Source organism: Lineus longissimus, chromosome 14, assembly GCF_910592395.1.
Source record: "Lineus longissimus chromosome 14, tnLinLong1.2, whole genome shotgun sequence".
Lineage (NCBI taxonomy): Eukaryota > Metazoa > Nemertea > Pilidiophora > Heteronemertea > Lineidae > Lineus > Lineus longissimus.
In genome coordinates this window covers 5,621,670-5,631,337 of record NC_088321.1, presented here as the reverse complement: position 1 = coordinate 5,631,337, position 9,668 = coordinate 5,621,670, and the positions used below count along the sequence as shown (strand labels likewise).

The following is a 9,668-nucleotide window of genomic DNA, read 5'->3' as shown; positions in this document are numbered from 1 at the left end:
AACTTTGTAAAACACACCTTCTATTCTTTTTGTTGTTCTGACTCAGTGAGGCTTCTTTAAATTTCAGAATGGACACCTGTAGCTTGGCTTTGCAGGTGGTATTCTTGTTACCTCTTCGATTAGCTGCGGTTCTGACCGTGGAATCGTGTTGTGCTGGCATCTTAGATCAACCTGAAAGTATTTGCGAAGAAAGAATATTTTAAAGTTCAATCACAAAAACGATCATCTATTTACCAGCTCTTTGAACCAAAATAGATGATTTTGCAAAACATACAAGCAAGAAACTTAAACCCAATGTGTCTTGACTGCTTGGGCAATATTAGAAGCTGAAAAATTATTCTGATTAAGGCAGATTGAGGCTAAACTGGTCCCTCCATTGTGTTCTGTTCACAATTCTTGAGTGTGTGAAGGACAGAACAAATGACAGTGGAGTGCTTATGCTGGATTAAGCCTCTATTAACTAATCAGCAACAACATGCTTAGGCTTTGCGCAAAGTAATCATTAGTGATACAGCCATTATAAGCAGTTACCAGAATTTTTAGAACATTGGCCACACACCTTATATTCAATCTTTCCATGCTTTTCAGCAATATTTGGATATGTTTGTGCTTTCCTAAATGTAGTAAAGCTTGATTCCTGGAAGTCTGACAACCATTTTCTTGCTTCTTCTTCAGTAGACAATTTTAACCTTAGAGTGACTTCAAATGATTCTCTTCCTTCCTTGGCTTCATAGTGGCAGATATGTATCATAGTTTGTAGGAAGGACAGTCTGAAAAGAATTTACAAGAGATAAGTTTGATTCACACACAAAATGTGGTATTTTTCGCATGTGACAGTAGTCTTTTGTTCACTGGTTGTCTTTGTTACAGCTTATTTGCTGCAATGCTGGCCATAACAAATGAAGCGGACAATACAATTGCAATCTTTAATATGTGAAAAGGGCTATTAATAGTGTTGGGCGTCATCAACAAAACTTCCATTGTACTATTATGTGTTTTCTTAAGATATAATCATTGGGAAAAGCTTAATTTTGTTGGCATGCAGCATCAGGGTGCTTACATGCATTAAAAGCTTCTATAGTATTATTGACACCGACACAATGGTCAAGTGCAATGATTAAGGACACAATCCAAATTGAACGAGTGCAATGTTCATGTTTTTTCGTACTGTACATACAATGGGCATGATTGGCCTAGGCGTGTATAATTTTCCTAAGCGCTTCACTTATCTAAGTACGAAAAAAAAATCGATTAAAATCAAGATTTCTAGTGTGACTTCAGAAGCATCAACCTTTAAAACTACAAAAATAGATGCAGAAATACGCGACTAAATGAATATCACTCGCAAGAACTAGATACCTACCAACAAAAGCACTTTATCGACATATTGCGGACTACAATTCGAATTCACGGTGAAATGAACAAGTCACCCATGGCGCAAGTTCAAACGCCAAGTGCGCATGCGCCATATGCAAATGAGACAAAAACCTCGTAGGAAAAGAAATTTCGCTTCCGGCCCACGCCACACTACTGAATTCCGGACTATAACTCAAGAACCCCATGTTCGGCTGACGTAAAATCTTTAGGGGGTGTGTAGGCCTAATGTGTCAAAGGGTCCCTTTTGATATTGGGCGCGTTCAAAATCAAATAATATGGCCGCCAGCCGCATTCTTAGATTTTCGCATTCCGCTCGTTAACTGAAGAACCAGAGGGCCGACAGACTTCAAACCTTTGTGGTGTAATGGTCTTCAGTAGGGGAGGTTCCCTATCGATTTTGGGCGCGTTCAAAAAACCAATATGGCCGCCAGCCGCCATCTTAGATTTTTGCATTCTGCTCTTTTCTTTTGTGTAATGGGGTGGATAGGGAGAGGTTCCCTATCGATTTTGGTCGTGCTCCGAAATTCAATATGGCCGCCCGGAGGCCATTTGGATTTCCCATTCCGGACTATAACTCAAGAACAGGTGACTTGACTGATATCTAATTTCTATCCCGAACCAAAATCGAAGATACCCGCCAGGCTGCCATCTTTGTTTTTGTATACTGCCCCATAACTCAAGAACCGAGTGAGTGACAGACCTGAAACTTATGTGGTATGATGTCCTAGGGTAGAGGAGGTTCTCTATCAATCTTGGACTCGACCTGAAATCCAAGATGGCCACCAAGCCACCAACTTGGTTTTAGGCATTCCGTCCCATAACTAAAGAACCAAGTGAGTGACAGACCTGGAACTCCTGTGGTGTGATGACCTAGTGTAGGGGAGGTTCGCTATCGAATTTGGGCTCATGGCCGCCAGGCCGCCATCTTTTTCTCTCGCATTCCGACCCACAACTCAAGAACCGGTTGAGACACATACAAGAAAATTGTGTGTTGTGATAACCTAGTGTAGGGGAGGTTCTCTATCGATTTTGGACCCGATTCAAAGTCGAACAAGGCCGCCAGACCGCCATCTTTGTTTTTCGCATTCTGCCCCATAACTCCAGAACTAAGTGCGTGACACGCCTGAAATTTCTGTGATGTGATGGCCTAGTGTAGGGGAGCTTTCCTATAGATGTATGACCTGACACAATATCCAATATGGCTGCCAGGTTGCCGTCTTTCCTTTACACCACTTAACTTCAAAACCAGTTCAGTTACAGTCCTGTAGACTCTGGTGCCATTCGCCTCGATCGATGGCGTTATATCTAGTTGGTCTTTAATTGTAATATGTAAAGCTCCTCTGTAGAGTCTTGACTATTCATGACGATTACGTTGTTAACTCTTGAATAGAGATCCCACCCCTTTTATGGCTGTGAAAGGCCTACTACTGTTTTCGGCTGTTTAGACTCTTCCCATCAAGGCGGTGGTACAAATCGGGTATTGTCGGGCTTGGGATCTTATTGGTGAGTGGATACAGTATTGTATTTAAGACGCAAGTACAATGTATATTTGGTGTAACGTCAATGGCATAATCAAACAATACAATTTGATCGTATTTCGTCCTATACATGAGTGTGTGTATTGGAAGATAGCGCGTTCTAAAATAATTCAATGATATATATATATATAGATAAGATAAAGATGTTGACATCCACAATGTCATTAATATTTATAATTGAAGATAAGTAGGAAATGCAGAACAATTACGTTGCTTAGGCTGGGATTCGCTGCGCAAATATTTGACACTCGTGTGGTAGACGTGATCTAGAAGCTATTGAGCGTGTAGTTCAGCGGAGAGTGACACGGTACATTCTAGGTCCGGACATACCTTGATATGTAGAACGTTCGCGAGTGCTGTCTCTGCTTCCCCTGTCGTACCGAGTTGACCTCCATGCACGATTGTTGGGCTTACTGGACTTTGCGCAACGAAACGAAACGAGCGAAATGGGGGAGCGACCATTATGTTTTTACCCCGGTACTCTAGCCTGAAAATTTGTTCGGACCTCGATCGAAGAAGGTACGACAAACAATTAATTAATCAAACCCTTATGAGGTTCATTCATTTGAAGTAGAGTGGGTAACGTACATTGTGTACACAAATAAAACACACACGCAGTGCTTGCATGCATTGCAGAGAACGACTTTTGAGTGATGACCCACACCCACCCAGGCAGCTGAGACACATGTCTTGTTGGACATACCTACCGATTTTTACTAAATAAAAGCATAACTTCATCACACTTTTCGGAGTTGAAAATGTACTCACGTTAATTAACAAAATTATTGGAAGCTCAAATGTCTGAATGTAATGTATGCGCGTAATGTATACTCTCAGCAAGCGAATAGTTGTGATCGTCGGTTTTTGATACGAATCGTTTCCTGTATGGCCGTTACAAGCCGTTGTCTGAATATGATGTGAACCTGTTTACCGTTCAATGCTGCTCCCTGTGACGCTGTACCCGCAAATGTTCAATGAAAAAAATGCTGGATAATGACTTACACGGCTTGTTCGCATCGTAAACATAGTGGTACCCGCGTAAACTGTGTTTGCGTTTGGCCTAATTTTACAACGATTACTCCCCATGTAACCACGATCTAGGATGGACAGGCTGTGTATTATGAATAGGAAAAGTCACCTAGGTACCGTTGCGTAGAATAGTTTTTTGGCGAAATATTGCGCAAAGTCCAGTAAGCCCGATTGTTGCACGTTCGGTGCGTCTTATTTTATTTGAACTCCAAAGTTATGGCATTGTTTACCTCTTGAACTCAGGAGTAAGAAAAAAATATTTTTAGACCTACTATTGATTTTTTTTGTTGACGGAATGTATCGTCTCGAGGTTGACAAATTACTTTCGTCACTTTTTTTCGTTCCTTCGATTGCCGACCCACCTAGCTGATGCACATGTCGTCATCATTAGGAATATCCGTTCTGTCGCCCCTCTTTCTTGGTGTCATTGAAAAGGTCATTATGACCTGCATGGTTACCGTTGGTGCATGTATTTTTACCAATGTATGCTTTTCACAAGTGAATTTTATTCACTGTATCGATTATGTTATTGATGTATACATGTAGCCACAAATAAGCTAAACTAAACTAAGCCTGAATGTCTTAGACAATGATATGATGTCTAGTATGAGGAGTATTAGGAGGTACATGCAGTTAGTCGGCATTACTAAAAACACGGAATTCCGCGGATTACGGAACAGATCACGGATTGTGACTGCAGACGGCCTGTATGGAGTTCTAATTACATACTTCGCGCATTTCATTTCATTTTATGTTAACTCTTTGAGACTGTTGAACAGCATAAGTAGTTTGGGTAAATCAGGCACCAGTAACGTTGAATGACCTATGCCGTTTGCATACATTACTTTCAACACACGGTTCAGCTGTGCTCAGCACGGTCTGGAATCGACCCGAGAGACATCTACAGTCATTCTAGATTACTAACAGCTGTGTTCTAATTTTTTTTTACTATGGTCGGGTGATGGTTGGTGTATATTGTTAATACTGGAAGGGGGACGAATAAAGTCACACTTAGAGGCGTTGGATCGCCTTGAAATGTTGTATGAATGGTGGTGACACCTTACCCTGATGCAACGTCTTGGTTTTGTTCAAAAATTTACTTCAGCGGAGCAGTAATGAAGGATTTTTAATCGGACACTGTCAATTCTCCTTACCACTCACAGAAGCCAAGCCATTGCTGTTAAGTTATGCAGGGGCTTAATCAATTACCTGCACTCCCTGTGGGATACCTTTTGAACTGTAGGGGGATGATTTGAACAGCCGGTATACCTGCTGACCTGCTGAACCCAGTTTAATGTTATTTTCAATTCACGATTGCAGGTCACCTGATTTTCGAAATTTCGCGGGAAATGAAATTATAAACAAACGCATGTGTGCAGTTCAAATGTAAACAAAAAATGTATTTTAGGTACTTTTGGTTGCTGGACTTGGGTTTTCCCGCAGTTAGGAGCTGGGGTCAAATAGGTGGTCTATTGTTTATGGGTGTTGTTTTAGTCAGAGCTAGCCCTTGATTATGAAGGGATTTTCAAATTAAGGTGACCATGGTCTGTTTATATGCTCACCACAGCTTTCAAGACTTGATGTATCTGAAGAGGCGCGCTGAACCTGACATAGCTTTATCAAGGAGCTACTCATGGTGCTGAACTTTTAGCTTGCCTGTCGACTAAGTGCCTTGCCCGAGACATTGCTACATGTAGGAGGAGCACGCATTTTAAAGTTATAGTAGTGATAGAACAATTGGTTCGAGCCATTTGGAAGCCAACATGTGAAGGCCTATCTTAGTTCTCCTTCTTCTTCTCCGTATAAAAAGGGGCCATGGCGATTTAGCGGATCCTGCAGATTCTGCGGAACCTGCGGAATCTGGTCTGCAGCGGATTTTCTATGTTATGGGTATCCGGTCGTTTCGCTCCCTGACGTTTTCGCCCCAAACTTAGCCTAATACCATTAGGCCCCACGTGGTGGCGCTGAAGGTGGCCGCTGCCGTGATGTAATGTAATCAAGCTAAATCAAGAGAGTGTCTGAGAGTCACTCTACCCAAAATTAGTCGTTTCGCCTCCTGGGACTTGGGGTGGTTTTAAGGATCGTTGCCAGGATCTCGGGCTTGTCACCTGTCATCGCATGATCTTGCTGGCTGTTTGGTCATGATGAGTGGGATGATTGACTCGGGTGGACGTTTTAGAAAAATATTTTATTTATTATCATGAGAGTGGGAAATTCTCTGTTTGAACTGATTTGTCATCTGGGAGTCCTGGACATCATCAGTCATCATGTGACTTGAATATCTTAACTTGTGATGGATCATTCATCCAGAAGTATTAAGGTAGCAGGAAGGGTTGGGCGTTTGTGGTTTCTGAGTCTGAGGGGGTTGGTGTCTGTTGACTGTGCTTTAAGAGAGACTAGGCATGGCGCCAGTCTCTCTTAAAGCACAGTCAACAGGCATTTGGTGTCAGTATTTGGGTTTTGATTGCCATGACTGTACCCCTGTAAAAGTCAGAGGAGGAGAAGTTTGGAATGATGAAAGCATTGAAGAAGAAGAAATGTTATTATTGAGGAAAGCAAAATTTATTATGAGACTAGAAGGCAGACTATAGGCAGCAGCTAGGTAGGCAAGATAAAGTCATACAAATTTGCCAATAGGGGTCAGTCATATCTCTAGGCATGGCGCCAGTCTCTCTTAAAGCACAGTCAACAGGCATTTGGTCTTAGTATTTGGGTAAGTACAGAATCAAGGCAGCTCAGAGAGCAATGATTGAACGATGCTGTTGACAAGTCCAAGGATACTGCATCAGTCACGACCAACTTCTCATCAGAAAGCGTCACCACCAGCATATTCAATGTTCAGTTCCAACCTGTACCAGTCCAATGCACGCCTGTCATGGTCAGCAGTGGTCAGCTTAGCGCGATATGGAACATTCTTCCGAAACTCAAGCGAGGGAAGTCTGCTCATTAGCCTATCTCGCGCACTGCTCCTTCTTGTGAAACATCGTAGTGAAATCGTGGTACAGTGGGGCGTCCTCGAGGATTGCAGCTGGTCGGACAGACGTGAGGTGGAATGTGGGCGGCTGCACTTCTTCGTTGATGTGCGATGGCAGATAGCACAGTTGTTGCGTTGCATGACAGCTGAAAGTGAATGTGATATCATAGAACTGAGGCGTTTGCAATGAGACTATAGGTGAAGTAGAAGCAAGGAGTGAAATGGGCCATCTTCCAGTGACTAATATACAGAGTAAGGGCACTGGGTGTTGTTAGATTCAGCATTGAATGTATTCCTCGTACAAGCGTGAATAGTGTGGACATACAGTGAGAGGTGAGAGACCCCTATTGACTACTTCTTGTAACTTTATCTTGGATATTATATTAGTATTGAACTTCTAGCCATGGAATATGAAGAAATTGAAGTTGTTGGCATGGAATATGAAAAATTATTCAACGGTGAAAGACATTATTCCATGAGGCTTTGCCGTGATCGCAAAGGACGCGACGCGATTGGTTCACATGCTAATGAAGTATGAAAATGATAATTACCTCTATAATGCTACTTGGATAGCGACTGTGTCGTTGATTGCAACAGTGGTCGATGTCAATGTGTGCCTGTAATGTCAATGAAGTATGATGAGGTGATGACGATAGTGCAATTATTAAATATTGGCAAGAGATCATACTACAACATAGGTCTTGTTTTTGACAGATGACTGTGCGACATTCCCATTGGGTCTTGTTAGAGTCAGCGCTGCATGTATTCCTTGTACAAGCTTGAATAGTTGTGACGGACTTTGAGGGGTAAGAGACCCCTATCGGCTACTTCGTCTAACTTTATCCTGCCTACCTAGCTGCTAGCAATAGTGCCCCTTTATCAAGAGTGAAACCCACTCTGCGGGGCTAAGAAATTACCTTTATAATCCTAGTTGGATAACCACTGTGTAGATGATTTGAAGAGTGCTCTGTGGATGTGTGCCTGTAATGTCAATGAAAGTATCATGAGGTGATGACGATAGTGGAATGACGAAATATTGGAAAGAGATCTATTCCTAGAAGAACATATGTCCTGTTTTGACTAGGTGGTGCATTTTAGAATCAGCAGTGAGCACGGTGTCGAAAGTATTGTTATAGGGCCTTCCCTAGGCCCATGGGGTTAAATTTACAATCCACGATTGAAAAGACGTAGTTTGATCGTATTCAACTATAAATCCATTGAACAGTTGTAAACACAAGTGAAATAGACCAAAACAAGTGATTTTGGGGCTTTGGTTTAGACGCATGCGCCACATGCGCCATGCGGGCTAAACGGTTCATGTGAACTTGTTGACATCTACATGATCTAGTGCTGTTATTGGTCATGGTACATGGTAGGCCTAATCATCATGGCTATATGTTTCAGAAAAAGCTCGGAGTAAAATGAACAGCCGATGAATAATGACGTTGTTCATGTTTACCATGTTTACTAGCACATAGCCATAGGGTATGCACTGGCCAGTGCACTTTCTGCACGTCGTCATGGTCATGTACGTGATACATTGCATATTTTGTTTTTTGAATGCGCATGCTTTTTAGGCAAAATCACTTGTACCAACACTAATGAATAATGTCTTCTTATCCCTATGACTCCATACACAGTGAGGGCATTGTCCCATTCCCATCAAATGGTAACTTATTGTACCGTATGGGCGGTATTAGGGTGGAAGTTGGGGAGCAGATACCTACCGTTGCACGCCTGTCATAATCAGCAGTGATGAGCTTAGCGCGATATGGAACATTCTTCAGAAACTCAAGCGAGGGAAGTCTGCTCATTAGCATATCTCGCGCACTGCTCCTTCTTGTGAAACATCGTAGTGAAATCGTAATGGAAAACGTCTGGCTTTGCGCCAGACGTTGAGACTAATAAGTGAAGAACTAATAGGTAAAGAACTTCTACTTGCGCGAGACTGCTCTGATAAAATTATCATTGCAGAGACTACGATGACGTACACATATATTTTTTACAATCAAAAATGCCCTCAAAAGACGACATGGAATGATTATTTTATTGATCTTTCCTACTATATACCTTCCAATTATCACTTTATACAAATAGATCGGCGTTAGGTCGCATGCTTTTCTTTCCTGGTGACACTATAAAGCAAAATAGTTGCAACCCCGTAAATGCGCTATAAGTCCAATAATAAGTGACGGTGACCCGTTATAAATGTTTCGCCAGCTTCGCTTTTTTGCCGCTACGCGGCGCGTTGGGCCCTAGCGTCAAGGCAATCGTAGGCTATGTTGCTCGTGCACAATTTTGCGATGTTGTAAAATAAAAAGAGACGTGTCAACCAGGCCAGTGTAGAGGTTTAAAGTGTCCCCCTGGAAAAAGTGTCCGTCCCTATTGTATTCTGCACGATATCAACAAATTAACTAATGAGCGAAAGTGACGTGTGTTTTTCGGTTGCGTATACGACTTATACGATTACGGGCCAACTCGGCCTATTACCAACTCGGCCTGGGTTATAGATCACGGCAAATGTGGAAATCGTCCGATAATAGAATGCAGACATTTTTTTCATGGATATTGGGGTTTTTCCGAAATGCTTGCTAATCTTAGCGGTTTAGACAATTTAACAGTTATGGAATATTACAAATATTTATTATAAGGATAATTTATCATAATATCGATATTCTCGAGCTGTTTTTATGCTGATTCCGCCCAGATTCCGCAGGTTCCGCAGAATCCACAGGTTCCGCTAAATCGCC

At 42.1% G+C, this 9,668-nt stretch overlaps 1 long non-coding RNA gene across 1 annotated transcript; it reads right to left on the bottom strand.

Annotated features, from left to right (window-relative positions):
* Positions 1 to 6,547: 6,547 nt before the first annotated feature.
* Positions 6,548 to 8,100, bottom strand: LOC135499162 (uncharacterized). The gene is made up of 3 exons (XR_010449272.1): positions 7,836 to 8,100; positions 7,470 to 7,535; positions 6,548 to 7,064 (listed from the first exon to the last, which is right to left on the bottom strand). It is a non-coding gene; the product is annotated as an uncharacterized LOC135499162 (long non-coding RNA).
* Positions 8,101 to 9,668: the final 1,568 nt, after the last annotated feature.